The 17367-nt window shown below is 38.7% G+C and overlaps 1 protein-coding gene and 1 pseudogene across 1 annotated transcript in view; one reads left to right on the forward strand and one right to left on the reverse strand.

Moving 5' to 3' along the window:
* The window catches only part of SYNDIG1 (synapse differentiation inducing 1), a 185938-nt gene extending 173573 nt beyond the window's left edge, over window positions 1-12365 (reverse strand). Inside the window, exon 1 of the mRNA XM_070419808.1 lies at window positions 12321-12365. The gene's annotated coding sequence lies outside the window, so the exon portion shown is untranslated. The remainder of the gene's footprint in view (window positions 1-12320) is intronic.
* The window catches only part of LOC139014346 (casein kinase II subunit alpha' pseudogene), a 165316-nt pseudogene that overhangs the window by 66768 nt on the left and 81181 nt on the right, over window positions 1-17367 (forward strand).

Consider the following 17367-nt stretch of genomic DNA (forward strand, 5'->3'; position numbering starts at 1 on the left):
TATAATTTCACAAATGTTTTACTAATAAATGCATCGAATGCATTACTAATGAGCAAATATCTTTACTAAGTAAAAATAATCAGATCATTTTTAAAACATGTTATTGACATATAATGTATACAGAAAGTGCACAGATCATAGATGAATAGCTTGATGAATATTCACAGCAGAACACAGCTGTGTAACCAGCATCTGAATCAATAAATAGAACATTAGCAGCACCAGGAGCCCTTTTTGTGTCCTCTCCTGCTTCCTGAAAATGAGCCACTATCTTGTTTTTAAAAGCTTAAGTTATTTATTATTATTATTATTATTATTTTGCTTTGCATTATGCTGTGTGCTGGTTTTTCTTTTTCTTTTTAAAAAATATTTATTGTTGAAAGTATTACCTATGTTCCCCTTTTCCCCCAATTGACCCCCTCTAGCCCTGCCCCCACCCCAGGCCTTCACCATCCTATTGCCTGTGTCCATAGGTTATGCATGCGTGCATACAAGTTCTTTCGTTGTTCTCTTTCCAACTCCCCACCACCTTCCCCCCAAATGCCTTCCCTCTGAGGTTCGACAGTCTGTTCCATGCTTCTATGTTTCTGGATCTATTTTGTTCTTCAGTTTATTTTGTTCATTAGATTCCACATATGAGTGAGATCATGTGATACTTATCTTTCCCTGACTAGCATGATACTCTCCAAGTCCTTTATAAATGGAAGCATACAGCATGTACTTTGGAGTCTTACAATGTGTGCTTGTTTTAATTTAACTTTTTGCTGAACATTTAATTGTTTTTGGTTTAGAATATATATTTACTTGCCCCTAAATCCTACTGATTCTTACTAAGTGTTCTCTAACTTCTCCCCTCCATAACCTGGCATCACAAGGGTGAGGGGAAGTGAACTCTGGGCCTTCTTTTTGGGTCAGCAGTCATATGAAGGGGGGCACTGGTGAGAATCTTGGCTCCTACTTATAATGACTAAAGTCTGGAGAAGGGTCACTTTGCATACTCCCTCTTGTTCCTCCAATGGCAGAGCCCACATGTTGTCAGGGAGCCTTTCTCAAGTACTTCCTATAACTTCTGCTGGGTGTGAGACTCTAGCACCACATGACCATCAAGACACATAATGTGGCTCTGTTAGGGGACTATCATAAATTTTTAACAGCAATGTTAATAATAATAATAAATTATCAAAATAGCAACCATGAATTTAAGCACATGTAAGATACTGTGCTAAGAACTTTCCATAGCTTGCCTTATTCAATCTTATAAGAGCTCTGTGAGCAGAAAGTTCTTATCTACATTGTATTAGTCAAGATAGACAGCTGTAACAAACAGCCCCGTTCTCAGGGCATTGGCAACGAAGGTTTACTTCTTGCACATCTCACATTCAAATGCAATCAGAAGGGAGGCTTGTGGTGCTGCAACCTTGTGACACTGTCCTCTCCCATTCATGGCCCCCCAAATTGTGCTAGATTGCAATAATGGACATGTTTTTCTGCAACTTGTCCTATAAGTAGATGGAAACTTCCCCTCCCCTTGCCTTGGGACTTGCTTTGGCTAAAACATCGTGTGGAAAAAATGTTGTTGAGTTTCTGAGCCTAAGACTTAGGAGATGGGAAGCTTCTATTCTCATTCTTCAAACTCCGCCATTTCCACGTGAACAGACATAGGCTCCCCTGCTGGATGAAGAGAGATGTATGGCTCAATCTCTGCCCCTCAACTGACAACAAAAACAACTATGAATCATGCAAGTGAGACCATTCTTGATTATCCCACCCTTGGCTGAACTGCTGCCTGACCCCAGAAGACTGAGCAAGCCCCGCCAATGTCTGAGTCTGGCCCAGATCAGCAAAGCTTCCCAGTGGGTCCATGGATGCTTGAGCAAAAATGAATGGCTGTTATTTTATGCCACTGAGTTTGGGGAGAGGGGGAGTTTCTTAATGAGTAAAAGCTGATGAATACAGTTGTTATGAGCAGGAAAGAGATTTTGAAGCGGAGTTTATGGCCATAGCTGGAAGCAGCATAAATCACACTTTCCAGAACCCAGTCTCATGGCCCGAACATAACTGCAAGTGGCAGTGGTGGTGGTGGGAAATGCAGCTTTATCGTGAGCCTAAGTTTGGTAAATTATAGCCTTGTCAATTCTAGATTCATTTTATAGATAAGTAAATTGAGGATCAGATAAGTTAAAAAAAAGTTGTGCAGGATCAAAGTAAAAGTAGCAGATTAGGATTTGAACATTTCTATTTGACCCCCAAACCTGAGCCCTTTGTCATGGTGCATACCGTATGCTTTTTACCCTAGCTGTTTCTCCTCCTCTCGGTTTCCCATTGCGGCGTGGAGAAAAACATAAATTTAACACACAACTACTTTACTACAAATGATACCAATCAATATTATAGAGATGTTTAGTAAAGTCACATTACTCAACTGACCCTTTCTTTACATTGTAATCAGAAGAATTAATGAAGATACTATTTGTTATATATTGCAATTCATAAAGTTCTTTTATGAGCATCATCTTCTTGGATCTTAATAGTCCTATGAGGTTTTATTGTTATCTTATCGAACTGTTGAGTAAACTAAATTTAAAAAAATCCCCATATAGTAATGGCAGGGTGGGCTTGAGACTTATGCCTTTCCTGTAAATGTTTAGCCCTCTTTCCAGTAAAAGCAACAAAATACAAACTAGTGATCAAATAAGAGAGAATAAATGAGAGAATAAGTGGGAGGTGTCCAAAATGTTTTATGTAAAGGACATAATGAATGGCATATCTAGTTGCAAAAATCTCTATATTTACTGTCTATGAACAGAGAGGGTATATTTTATTGTGAAATTATTTGTTGCTGTTTCATCCTGTAAATGTTTTACAAGTTTAGATAAGAGAAATTTTAGAGAAATAAGCTTCAGAGAAGACTTCCTGACCAAGAGGGGCTTCAGGTACATCTTAAAAGAAAAGTCAAGTCAGATGGTCAGAGAGATCAAGTCAGAAGCAACAGGCAGGGATTGCATGGAGAGGCGCAAGCAGTCGGCACGGTCCAGCAGGTTGGAGAGGCAGGGAGCCCTAAATCCTGGTGTCATAAATCCTGGTGAATAGCAGGGATGAGCCTCAGTCCAGGGACAGGTTATGGCACACTCTTATCCCATCACACAGATTCCTAATTTACCTGTGAGCAATGCAGAGGTCTCAGTCTTTCTCTCTCTACAGTCTCTGTCTCTCCCCCCCGCCCCCCCCGCCGCCCCCCCACTCAAACTCTGGTCCTCAGGGATAGGGAAGAATGAAATGTATGTTATTACATTTTATTATCACAGTTAAAACCAATTCAATAACTAGCCAGTCAGTCCAACTACTAGACAGAAACAATATGGAAAATAAGCAAACCAGGCTAATAAGTGTGATGGATTAAGAATCATTGTGCTTAATAAATCCCCAGTTGCTTCTTGTGTGAAAATTTAACTGTCCCAGAAAATGAATGAATGATTTTTTACTACCAAGGCTTGGTTACTCAATTATATTCAAAATATAGTCCTATATGTCAATGGGCATATTCTACAAAGGAAAAGAAAGCAAACTCATCACAAATAGAAAGAGGTCTGCAAACTAAGAAAGAGGAATTAATCAAGGGAATTTTGCAATAATCTGGAGAATTCTGACAAATATGCCTTCTGTGGCTAGCTCAGCTCTCTGCACATGAACCCTAGGAAAGAGTGGTTGGTTTGACAAAAGTTTGTAAGAAACAAATTATTATGTTTCCCATGAACCATCACTTACTAATCTCATGCTATCCCTGAAGTTAAATCTTCAAAAGTCAATTTAAAATTGGAAATTTATTCTGTGCGACACTTCTCTGGATATGTAGTTGATGCTTACTGAATTGAATTGACAGAGATTCTAAGTATTTTGTCCAGTTGTCCATTCTTGTGGCACAGAGTTTTTCCATGTCATCTTGCAGTAAATTGAGATTAAATGATCACATAGGAGATCCACAAAAGAGGACAGAGAGAGTGGAAAGGAGAGAGTGTTCAAAAATAAAATGAACATTTTCATGGCTGAGCAAGTTATGACTCCTTAGATCAAAATGTTCCATGCATGGAACATGAAATAAGATATAGTGTGGAGGATTTTAGAAAATTAAGAATGGAGATATCTTAAAGGCTCTGGGTGGTGGTAGTAATAAGAAAGACAGACGAATGAGAATCTATTTGACATCAGGATACTTCTCATTGATAAGAAAATAATGGAGAAATATACTCAACAATCTCTAAGGTGGAAAAAAAGAGTATGAAAAAACATGTATTTAAAATTTACAGCCAGATAAAGTATCATTCTAATGGGAGAGTTAAATAAATATTTTTAAAATTTCAGATAATTTACCACTTCTTACAAATATCTTTTCTTTAAAATTAGTACATCATATACTCCAGAAGGAGGACAATGAAATTTACCACTTAAAAGGGGACACAAGAGATGATAATAAAGAACAGAGAAACCTCATTTTTGGTACAATTGAAGTAATTTTTATTATAAAAAAGAAAAGCAAATAATAATTTTGTGATTAAACTCAACAAGCAAAACACAGAAGGGAGTTTTCTCACTTTGATAGAGGACACCTATGAGAAGCCTGCAGTTTAATGGTGAAAGACTGAATGCTTTTCCCCTCAGAGCTGTTTTTACTTACAATACTTATGACATTAAATAAATGTGTTCCCCCTCACCCCCGCCCCCAACCAATTCTCCAATTCTTTGGACACAAACTGAGTATCCTGACATTTAATTCAGTTCTGACACTAACTCCTTGGGGGTTAGTGCAGACCCACAGGTTAAGGACTCAGTCCCTCTAGGCTACTCCCCACTTCAGACAACAGTTGCAAGTCAAGTTCCATAGTTTGCAAGAACAGCTCACAGAGCTTGGAAGACACTTTATCTACTATCATCGGTTTATTAGAAAGAATCCAGATGAGCAGTCAGCTGAAGAGGTTCACAGAGTCAAGTCCAGAGGAGTTCCCAGCACAGGAGCTCCTGTGTCTGTGGTGGTGGGGAGTGTTACCTTCCTGACACATGGATGCATTCACCAACTTGAAAGCTCTTGGAAGCCCTATTGTTTAAGGGTTTTTCACGGAGATTTTAGTGCATAGATATGGTTGATTAAGTTATTGGCCATGGGTTTAACCCAATCTTCAGGTTTTTTTTCCCTCCCCGGAGGTCAAGTGGGGCTAAAACTTCCAACCCTGCAATCATGCCTTGGTCTTTCTGGTGACCCATCCTAAAGCTGCCTGAGGGCCTGCTGAGAGTCACCTCATTAGAACAAGTGACACCCTTATTACACCTATTACTCAGAAAGTTCCAAATGCTTTCAGAGCTCTGTATCAGGAATAAAGACCAAATATGTATATTTATTGTATCACACCCCCTAAGATCAAGAACAAGGCAAATATGTTCATTCTCACTAATTTTTTTCAGCATTATATTGAAGGTATTAGGCAGTGCAATCAGGGAAGAAAAATAAAATACAAACAAAATGAAAAATAAGTAAAACCATCTTTATTCACAAAGAGGATCATCACATGATTTTCTATATAGCAAATCCTAATAAATTCATACACATTTAAAACTAATAAATGAGTTTAGCAAATCTGTAAGATACAAGATCAATATACAAAACTCAATTGTATTTCTATATAGTAGCTGTGAATAATCCAAAATGAAGTTAAGTAAACAATTCCACCAAGACAGCATAAAAAGAATAATATACTTAAGAATTTATTTAACAAAAAGTACAAGATTTGTATACTAGTAACTATGAAATATTGCTAAGAGGAAATTTTTTTTTTTTTTTTTTTTTTTTATTTTCCTCTTAAAGTATTACAAAGGGTATTACATAAGTATCCTTTTTCCCCCCCCCGCCCTTGACAAACCACTACCCTCCCTTACCCCCCAGTGTCTTATGTCCATTAGTTATGCTTATATGCATGCATACAAGTCCTTCGGTTGATCTCTTACTCCCCTCCCTCCTGCCCCCCAACTCTCTCTGGCCTTCCCACTGCAGTTTGACAATCAGTTTGAGGCAGCTCTGCCTCTGTATCTATTATTGTTCAAAAGTTTGTAATGGTCTTTATTATCCATGAATGAGTGAGATCATGTGGTATTTTTCCTTCATTGACTGGCTTGTTTCACTTAGCATAATGCTCTCCAGTTCCATCCATGATGTTGCAAATGGTAGGAGTTCCTTCTTTTTAACAGCAGCATAGTATTCCATCGTGTAGATGTACCACAGTTTTCTAATCCATTCATCTACTGATGGGCACTTAGGCTGTTTCCAGATCTTAGCTATGGTGAATTGTGCTGCTATGAACATCTGGGTGCATATATCCTTTCTGATAGGTGTTTCTGGTTTCTTGGGATATATTCCTAGTAGTGGGATCACAGGGTCAAATGGGAGTTCCATTTCCAATTTTTTGAGGAACCTCCATACTGCCTTCCATAGTGGCTGCACCAGTCTGCATTCCCACCAGCAGTGCACAAGTGTTCCTTTTTCTCCACATCCTCTCCAGCACTTGTCGTTTGTTGATTTGTTGATGATGGCCATTCTGACAGGTGTGAGATGGTACCTCATTGTTGTTTTGATTTGCATCTCTCGGATGATTAGTGACTTTGAGCATGTTTTCATATGTCTCTTGGCTTTCTGAATGTCGAAATATTGCTAAGAGGAAATTTAAAATCTCAAAATAAATGGAGATACATATCATGTCCATGAATAAAATGGCTCAATATTGTTACAATGACAAATCTCATAAAATTGGTGTATAGATTCAATGCAATTACTATCAAAATACCAGCAGGGTTTTGCAGACATTGACAAGCTAATTCTAAAATGTATATGGAAATGTACAGAATCCAGAATAACCAAATCATTTTTAAAAGATAAATAAAATTGGAGGACTTACATTTCTCAATTTAAAAATTTCCTATAAAGCTGAAGTCATCAAGACAGTATGAAACTGGCATAGGATAGAGATATAAATAAATTGAATAGATTTGAGAGTCTAGAAATAAATTCTTACATTCTTGGTCAATTGGTCTTGACTTACATACTAAGGCAATTCAATGGGGCTTCCAACTTCTGTCTTTTCATCAAATTGCTTTAGAAATATTTAAAATCTCCACTAAAAAGATGAGTTTAAACAATTCATCTTCTTACACACAAAAATTGATGCAAAATGGATCATAGACAAAAATAAGAATTAAAACTAAAGTACTTTTAGAAAAAAAATGTAGGAGAAAAACCTTCATGATATTTTGTTTGACAATACAATAGTACCTATGACACCAAAAGGCTAATCCATAAGAAAACATTTGATGATTTGGACTTTTGTAAAATTAAAAAAAATGATTTCCCTTCAGAAGATACCATCTATATATATAAAAGCCTAAGTGACCGTTTGTCCATTTGACTGTTTGACCAGTAGCTATGACACGCACTGACCACCAAGGGGCAGATGCTCTGACCAGTAGGTTAGCTTGCTGCTGGGGTCCAGACAATCAGGACTGGGTGAGATGGGCAGGACATGCCCTGGAGCCTTCCTGTGGTCCCTCCCCAGCCCTGATTGTGTACACTAGTGGGGTCCCGGATTGTGAGAGGGTGCAGGCCAGGCCGAGGGACCCCACCCGTGCATGAATCCATGCACCAGGCCTCTAATTAAAAAATAAAAAGACAAAACCAGTTGCCTTTCTGGTAAATCATATATCGTATAAAGGATTTGTATCCAGTACTTATAAAGAAAACTTATTGCTCATCTGTAAGAGGACATAAAAACTAATAAAAACAGGCAAATATTTGAACAGACGCTTTACTAAAGATGTGTAGATGATCAATAAATACATCTAAAATGTTTAGCATCATTAGTAATTGAGGAAATGCATATTAAAACCATAATTAGATGGTTATGGTAAAAGAGACTGACAATAACATGTGTTGACAAGGATGTGGAACAACCTCATACCTTGCTGGTGGGAATATAGAATGACAGTCACTTAGAAAACAGTTTGGCAGTTTCTTAAGTTATGCATTTACTTTTCATATGACTCAGCAATTCCGTTAGGAGCAATGTACTCAAGAGAAATGAAAATAATGTCCACGTAAATAATGTGTATGCAAGTGTTTATAGTAGTAACATTCATGATAGACAAAAATTGGAAATAATCCAAATATCTATTAACTGGTGAATAGATAAAAATATTGAATATCCATACATTGGAATATAATTTGACAATAAAAAAATAAAATACTGATACATGCTACAGCATAATGCCAAGTGAAAGAATTCAGACATAAGAGCAGGGGTGGGCAAACTTTTTGACTCAGGGCCACAATGGGTTCTTAAACTGGACCGGAGGGCCGGAACAAAAACATGGATGGAGTGTTTGTGTGAACTAATATAAATTCAAAGTAAACATCATTACATAAAAGGGTACGGTCTTTTTTTTTGCTGTTTTATTCATTTCAAACGGGCCGGATCCGGCCTGCGGGCTGTAGTTTGCCCACGGCTGCATAAGAGGCTACATGTTGTAGGATTTCATTCATATGAATTGCCCTGAAAAGGCAGATTAGTGTTTTTCTGGGGTTGGCGATGAGAATGGGATTGACTGAAAATAGTCTTGAGGGTTTTTTACAGGTGATGGAAATGTTCTAAAACAGGATTGTGGTGATGGTTGCACAACTGTGAAAGCTTATTAAAAATCATAGTTATACTTTGACCAAGGGTGAATTCTATAGTATGTAAATTATATCTCAATAAAGTGGTTAAAAATAAAGACAAAGTGTTATCTGAAAAATAATTTGCAGGGCACACAGTAGCCACAAATATTTCTAAAATTTATCTAAAAATTGATAAGAGAGAGAAAATAAAAACAATGAAAACATGTGCAAAGGGGATCAATAGGTCAAACATGAAAGAATAAATCCAAGTTGCTGAGAAACATATGGAAACATCCTCCACTTCACAATAATAAAAAATGATAGCAGCAATGAGTTGTCATGAGATTGCTAAAAAAGAAAAAGAGAGCCGAGACTGGTTTGGCTCAGCGGATAGAGCGTCGGCCTGCGGACTGAAAGGTCCCAGGTTCGATTCCGGTCAAGGGCATGTACCTGGGTTGCGGGCACATCCCCAGTAGACGATGTGCAGGAGGCAGCTGATCGATGTTTCTTTCTCATCGATGTTTCTAACTCTCTATCTCTCTCCCTTCCTCTCTGTGAAAAATCAATAAAATATATTTTAAAAAAGAAAGAAAAAAAAGAAAAAGAGTAATGAGAATTTATGTTAGCAAGTAATTCTGAGAATTAGGTACCTTTTTGCCAATGAGAGTGTACTTATGTTTACATGCACACACGCACACACACAAAACACAAACTTCTAAAGATAGATGGTGGGCATTTCAGATGGAAGCAGGCAGCAGAAGATCGATACACAGTCTTCCTGGGGTGTCCTTCCTTGTCACAGCATTCCAACAGAGGGGGAGCAGTGAGCATCTGCCCCGTGAATGGCTTGGTTCCAGGCCAAAAGCAAACTTGCTAGGACTGTGTGCCAGAACCCAAGCATGTAGACTATTGGCAACGTTGTGGTTATACCTCAGTAACAGATGCTAAAACAGGACTCATTCTGCACCAGAGTTGAATAAAGGGCCAAGTAGATAGATACAAATATAATATTGCTGGTGTTAGGTCTGATCAAATAATTGAATTGATACCCCCTCCCCTGAGAACTGATCTATAGGCCACTTCACGATGGACATTTCACTTGCTAAGACCACATTCCACTTGCTAAGACCATTATCTTTCCCCTCAGTACCCACCCAGAGAATTCTCTGCCCAGAAAAAACTCGCCTAGAGTCCTTTAAGATCTCTGACTAACAGTCCCTGGGGGCTGTTGCCATTTTGGGACTCAGCCCACCTGGTATCCAGATGACCTAATAAATTATAATTCTTCACCCCTTTTGGCTTTTTGTGTTCCTCCCTCCGTGACTCTAACAGCTGATTAGTTGACTCACTATGGTTGAGCATTGACCAATGAACCAGGAGGTCATGGTTTGATTCCCAGTCACAGCAGATGCCCGTGTTGTGGGCTCGGGCTTGACCCCAGTGTGGGGCATGCAGGAGGCAGCGGATCAACGATTCTGTCTCATCATTGATGTTTCTGTCTCTCTCTCCCTCTTTCTTCCTCTCTGAAATCAATAAAAAAATATTTTTAAAAGAGTACCTCATATGTAAGTTGAGCTGCTCATGCAAGAAGCACACTGCCCACACTGGCCTCCTTAGGAATTATCTAGAGGGCCCTAAGACAAATGTATTTTTTTGTATTTGTATTGTTCTACTTCTTACAGGAACCACACTGTTCTATTTTCTTCACCACAGTGAATTACTTTATTATTAAAATAAGCTAATAGAATAAATTAAAGATGATATAAAAAAGATTGCATTCATAAGAGTAACAAAATTATAAAATGTCAGTAATAAGTTATAAACAACATGCAAATAAAGTTCTTTACCATGTAGTTGGATAAAAATACTCAATATTTTCACAAGGTCATTTCTCCCAAAATTAATTTATAAATTCAGTGCAATTCTAATTAAAATTGCAAAGGAAATTATCCTGACCTTTGCAAGCTAATTCTAAAATATAAATGGGAAAAAAATGCACAAGAATATGCATAATAAATGTGGACTTGACCTAGTAATCTACATACTAATTGGGAACTAGAATTGCTAAACTACACAATGAACCTGGCCTTGACCATACTAAATTACATAAGGAATGTGAACTTGACCTAAAAAACTACATAATAAAGTAGTTGACTTACTAAACTTCATAATAAACATGAATACTAAACTACCTATTGAATGTGGACTTGACTTTCTAAACTACACAATAAATGTGAACTTGAACACTAAACTACATAATAATCTGGTTTGACATACTGAACTTCATAATAAAGTTGGACTTGACTACTAAGCTTTATAATAAATGTGAACCTGACCTACCAAACTTCATAATGAATGTGAACATGACCTATAAAACGATGTAATGAATGTGGATTTAATATCCTAAAGCACTCAATGAATATAGACTTGGCATACTAAACTTCACAATGAATGTGGAATTGACCAACTAAACTTAATAATTAATGTGGACATGATCTACTAAACTTTATAAGGAACATAAACTTTATCTGCTAAACTTCATAATATATGTGGAATTGACCCACAAAAATTCTTAATGAATATAAACTTGATCTGTAAACCTCATAATAAATGTGGCCTTGACCTACTAAAAGTACATAATGAGCGTGCAACTGACCTACTAAACTATATAATAAATGTAAACTTAATCTATTAAACTTTATAATGAATGTGGATTTGACCTACTACACTTCTTAATGAATCTAGACTTGACTTACTAAACCTCATAATGAATGTAGAATTGACCTACTACCTTCATAATGAAAGTGGACTTGACCTACTAAGTTTAATAATAAATGTAAACTTGATGTACTGAATTTCATAAAAATGTAAACTTTACCTACTAAACTACAAAATTATATGGATTTGACCTACTAATCTCATTATAAATGTGGACTTTACCTATGAACCCACATAATCAATGTGGAGTTGACCTACTAAACTACGTAATGAATGTGAAATTGACCCACAAAAATTCATAATAAATGTGGATTTGAACTACTAAAGTACATAATGAGTATGGAATTAACATACTGAACTTCATAATGAATGTGGATTTGCCTTACTAAACTTTATAATAAATGTTGGCTTGAACTACTAAAATTCATAATGAATGTGGATTTGGCCTACTAAAGTGCACAGTAACTGTGGAGTTGACCTACTAAAATACATAATAAATGTGGCCTTCTGTACTAAACTACATAATGAATCTGGAGTTGACCTACTAATAATAAAGCTGGACTTAACCTACTAATCTTTCTTTTTAATTTTTTTAAATTAAATCTTTATTGTTCAGATTATTACAGTTGTTCCTCTTTTTTCCCCCCATAGCTCCCCACCACCTGGTTCCCACCCCACCCTCCGCCCTCACCCCCCCGCCACTGACCTCATCCATAGGTGCACGATTTTTGTCCAGTCTCTTCCCGCATCCCCCACACCCCTTTCCTCCCCAAGAATAGTCAGTCCACTCCCTTTCTATGCCCCTGATTCTATTATAATCACCAGTTCATACTGTTCATCAGATTATTTATTCACTTGATTTTTAGATTCACTTGTTGATAGATGTGTATTTGTTCATAATTTGTATCTTTACCTTTTTCTTCTTCTTCCTCTTCTTAAAGGATACTTTTCAGCATTTCATATAATACTGGTTTGGCGGTGATGAACTCCTTTAGCTTTTCCTTATCAGTGAAGCTCTTTATCTGACCTTCAATTCTGAATGATAGCTTTGCTGGATAAAGTAATCTTGGTTGTAGGTTCTTGGCATTCATCACTTTGAATATTTCTTGCCACTCCCTTCTGGCCTGCAAAGTTTCTGTTGAGAAATCAGCTGACAGTCGTATGGGTATTCCCTTGTAGGTAATTGAGCCTCTTTCTCTTGCTGCTTTTAAGATTTTCTCTTTGTCTTTTGCTCTTGGCATTTTAATGATGATGTGTCTTGGTGTGGTCCTCTTTCTCTTCTTCTGGCACCCCTATAATTCGGATGTTGGTACGCTTGAAGCTGTCCCAGAGGCTCCTTACACTATCTTCGTATTTTTGGATTCTTTTTTCATTTTGCTTTCCCGGTTGGGTGTTTTTTGCTTCTTCGTATTTCAAATCTTTGACTTGATTCTTGCGATCCTCTAGTCTGCTGTTGGAACTCTGCATAATATCCTTTATTTCAGTCAGTATATGCTTAATTTCTAGTTCGTCCTTTTTCATACCTCGAGGGTCTCACTAGATTTCTTGAGGGTCTCAATACATTTATCGGCGGTCTCACCAGTCTTTTTGAGGGTCTTACTAAATTTATCGGCGGTTTCTAGAAAGTTCTTGAAAAACCTTAAAAGTATGGTTTTGAATTCTATATCCAGTTGTTTGCTTTCCTCCATTTCTGTCATTTGTGACCTGTTTCTTTGTCTCCGCATTTTTTATGCTTCCCTGTGTTGGTAGAGTGGCTTTGTGTGCTAGATGTCCTATAAGGCCTAGTGGCTCAGCCTCCCCAATTACCTGAGGTGGACACTCTTGGTGCACCCCTTTGTGGGCTTTGTGCATAGTCTTGTTGTAGTTAAGCCTTGATTGTTGTAGGTATCACTGGGAGGAATTGACCTCCAGGCCAATTGGCTGTGAGAGTCAGCTGTGTCTACAGTGGGAGAACTTCTGTGCTGAAGACACCCTTATGAGGCAAGACTTGCTTCAGTGGGGCTTTGGTGCTCACTGAGTCTTCCCCCTGAGTGTGCCCCTTATGGATCTGAGGAGTTGTAATTGGATGGTCCCACTCTGACCACTGGGTACACTGGCTCTTGGATCTAAGGAGGTGCTAATTTAGCCTCTGCCTGAGGCTACCCAGCAGGAGCTATGAAGAGATCTGCAGATTCCCCTTCCTTGTTTGGGGTTTGAAGGTGCCCAAATGAGGCCCAGCTGTGAAGCAATGCAAGCTGCTGTGGGGCCTTGGGCCTTCTCTTGGAAGTTCTGGGTCTGTCTGGCCCAGCTGCAGTCTGTTAGGTAATTTTCAGATTGCAAAAGGCCAGGCCTTTCATATGCAAAAGCTTCTGCCGCAGTTTGGGTGGGGCAGGGTCTCAGGGAATCAACAGGGTGGAGCAAGCAGCTATGGCTGATCCTCAGCCCTGCCCTAAGTGGCCCCGTGTCTCAATGTCCTGGTAATGGCTGCAAGCACCTTTGAGAGAAAGCCGCCCTTGAGTTCCAAGTTCTGCCCGCTGCCAGACAGTCCAGTTTCTCCCTGTATGAGTCTGGGTCCCCAGAGACTCACCCTGAACTGGAGTTCAGAGCAGTCGGGGGTTTGTGACTCCCTCCTGATTCAAAATGACAGCCGCGTCCTCAGTTGCCAGCCCTTGCCACGTACACCTTCGTACCTCTGCACTTCTGCACCTCCTCTGAGTCTCAGTGTGGTTTTCTCTTTCCTTCTAGTTGTAGAATTTCCACTCAGCCAGTCTTCCTGTGGTTCTGGATGATGTCTGTTTTGTCTTTTAGTTGTATTTTTGAATTTGTTGTGGGAGGCGGCAATTTCCTGTGTTTACCTATGCCGCCACCTTGGTTTCTCACCTAACCTGCTAATCTTTATAATGAATGTGTACTTGACCTACTCAACTTAATAATGAACATGAAATTGATGTACTAAACTTCATAATCAGTGTAAACTTCACTAGTTAAACTACAGAATAATGTGGACTTGAACTACTAAACTTCATTACAAATGTGAGCTCAGTTGGTTAGAGTGTCATCCTGATACACCAAGGTTGTGGTTCAATCCGCCATTAGGGCGCATACAAGAGTCAGTTGATGGATGCATGAATGAGTTAAGTAACAAATTGATCTCTCTCTCTCTCTCTCTCTCTTTCTCGAAAAAAAAGTGAGCTTTACCTACTAAACTGGGTAATCAATGTGGAGTTGACCCAATAAACAACATATTGAGCATAGACTTGACCTACTAGTCTGCATAATGAAGGAGGCGTTATCCTACTAAACTACTTAATGAATGTAGACTTGACCCACTAAACTTTATATTGAAAGTGCACCTAACCTATTATGCCTGATGATTAATTAGGACTTGAACTTGATCTACTAGCATTCAGAAAAAAAAAAGAGGTGGGATAAGTAGTTTTTCTTTTTCTAGAGTCCTACTTATAACACACATAAAAACAAATTCAAATTGTACTATACAGCTAAATATAAAAACAAATGAAACATATATGACCCTATCTCTAAACTAAAGAAAATAAATCAGTAAATACAAATTAAGAGAATGTTTATTTCGTTGTGAATAGGGAAAGCTTCCTTAATATATATATGCAATACAATTGTTGGAAAAGAAAAATTAATGTTTATCTGTATCAAAATTAATGCTTTCTCTATAATCCTGAAAGATAAGAGTCAAAAAAGTCCTTGGGATATATATCACAAATATTAATGTTCAGAACATAGTATGAAATCCTAATAATTCATATGAAAAACAATTTAATAGAGAACAATACAAACAATTCAGAGAAAAGAAAATAGAAAACAAATAAATCCATCAACTGAGAGTTCCCATAGAGATTGATGTATAGTTATTCATGAAGAAATAGACCATTGTTTAAAAGAATGTTGTAGATATTTATTTATTGATATGGACACTATCTCTAAGGTAAATAGTTAAATGGAAACTAGTAAGTTGGTTATGGTACCAATTATCAAAACCAGAAACCCCAAGTGAATGAGCCTCATATTTGTCAAAAAGAATATGTATAATGCATAGAAAAAATGTCTAGAAGAACACTCAATAAATTGGTTAGAGTAATACATTTCTAGTGTTTTCTTTTGTAATATTACAAGCTTACAAATATTGCTCTTTTAAGCTCCTGAGTGTGATGAGCAGGCATGGCTGTCAGCCACCTGCTTCTGTTTTCCTGGTCCATCCAGGCAAGCACCACATTTTGTTCTCATCAGGGAAGGAAGCCGAGAAGGCAGGTCTCTTGCCCACCACACTGGCTAGTTCATAGCTTGGGTGCTGCACTTGCTCTCTAGGAGTGAGCAGTGCCACCTCCCAGGGGCAGCAGCCTCCTACAGTGCTCACCTGCCCGGCAATCCCACAGGCTCTTTGCTCTCATTTTCAGCTCATCTTGTTTACAAGGAGTTCACAGGACTTTCTCTTCACAGGGAGGGGGTATGTTCTCAGGCTTCATATGGAGAGAACATAAAAGTGAATCATTTTTCCCCCCACTATTCCCAGACCCATGAGAATATAAACAACAGATACAATTTAACTCACTGACTCACAACACACAAAACACTTCCTCTGATAGCAGGAATGAAGCCATTACCAGGCCCTTGCCTAAGTTACTAAATAATGCATAAGCATGCACTTTGGCCCAAGTTGAATAAAGACATTCTTCCAGATTTCAATGACGTATGCACTTTATGAGTGTGGGATATTGAATTTTCTTTCTGGTCATTTCCTATCAACTAAAACAAAGGAGTAGAGACAGTCTCAGACTTAGGGCGCTAACCATAAGCCTTCACGGAGCACTGCAGAATTTACCATGCATGGTCGTACAACCTTGCTTTTGATTTCTAAAATGTCCTTGAGAGGTGAAAAGCTTTAGAGAAAGAAACGACAATCTCCAAACCCGTGGAGATTTGTCCAAAGTCTCAGACTGTGGAAGCAACACATCAGGACTGACCCACAGCCCCTGGGGTTTTATTATTACCCCAGGGCCCCTCCCTTTGCACTGAAACTGTCTTTGGCTCCCTCCTTTTGGGTGATTGGGAGGAAGCACTGGGATATGAGGAAGAGGAGAAAGTACTCGGGTGCCTTCCCTGTGCTATATAGCACCCGAGGTTGCCAGGCAGCCTGATATCGAGTCCAGACCTGCACCTGGGGATGGAGACCTGCTGTGGCAGTGCTGCCAGGAACTGCTCACATCCCCTCTGTAACCTCTCAGTGACCCTGAAGCCACGTGGGCATCTTTGGCACCTTTTCTCCATCTCACTCCTGCTGTCGGCAATCATCTTCCCGATAGATTATCTGCACCCAAGTCTTGTCGCAAGCTCTGCTCTTTCCCCACCTATCCCTCCACCCCCACCCCCAGCTTCCCTCTGAGATTCGTCAGTCTGTTCCAGGTTTCGCTGTCTCTGGATCTATTTGTTCATCAGTTTTTTTTGTTCATTAGATTTCACATATGAGTGAGATCATGCGATACTTGTCTTTCTCTGACTGAGATAATTCTCTTAGCATAATACTCGCCAGGTCCCTGATGTCTCAAAGGGTAAGAGATTCTTTTCTTACTGCTGCATAGTATTCCATGGTATAGATGTACCACAGCTTTTTTATCCACTCATCTGCTGATGGGCACTTGGGCTGTTTCCAGATCTTAGCTATTGTAGATTGCACTGCTATGAACATAGGGGTGCAATCTACAATCTTCTTTCTAGTTGGTGTTTCGGGTTTCTTAGAATATATTCCTAGAAGTGGGATCACTGGGTAAAATGGCAGTTCCATTTTCAAGTTTTTGAGGAAACTCCATAATGGTTTCCACAGTAGCTGTACCAGTCTGCATTCCCACCAGCAGTGTACTAGGGTTCCCTTTTCTCCATAACCACGCCAGCACTAGTCGTTTATTGATTTGTTGATGATAGCCATTCTGACAGATGTGAGCCCAAGGACA

The sequence above is a fragment of the Myotis yumanensis genome, unplaced genomic scaffold (genome assembly GCF_028538775.1).
Source record: "Myotis yumanensis isolate MYYU_CA2020_CCGP unplaced genomic scaffold, mMyoYum1.0.hap1 SCAF_7, whole genome shotgun sequence".
NCBI lineage: Eukaryota > Metazoa > Chordata > Mammalia > Chiroptera > Vespertilionidae > Myotis > Myotis yumanensis.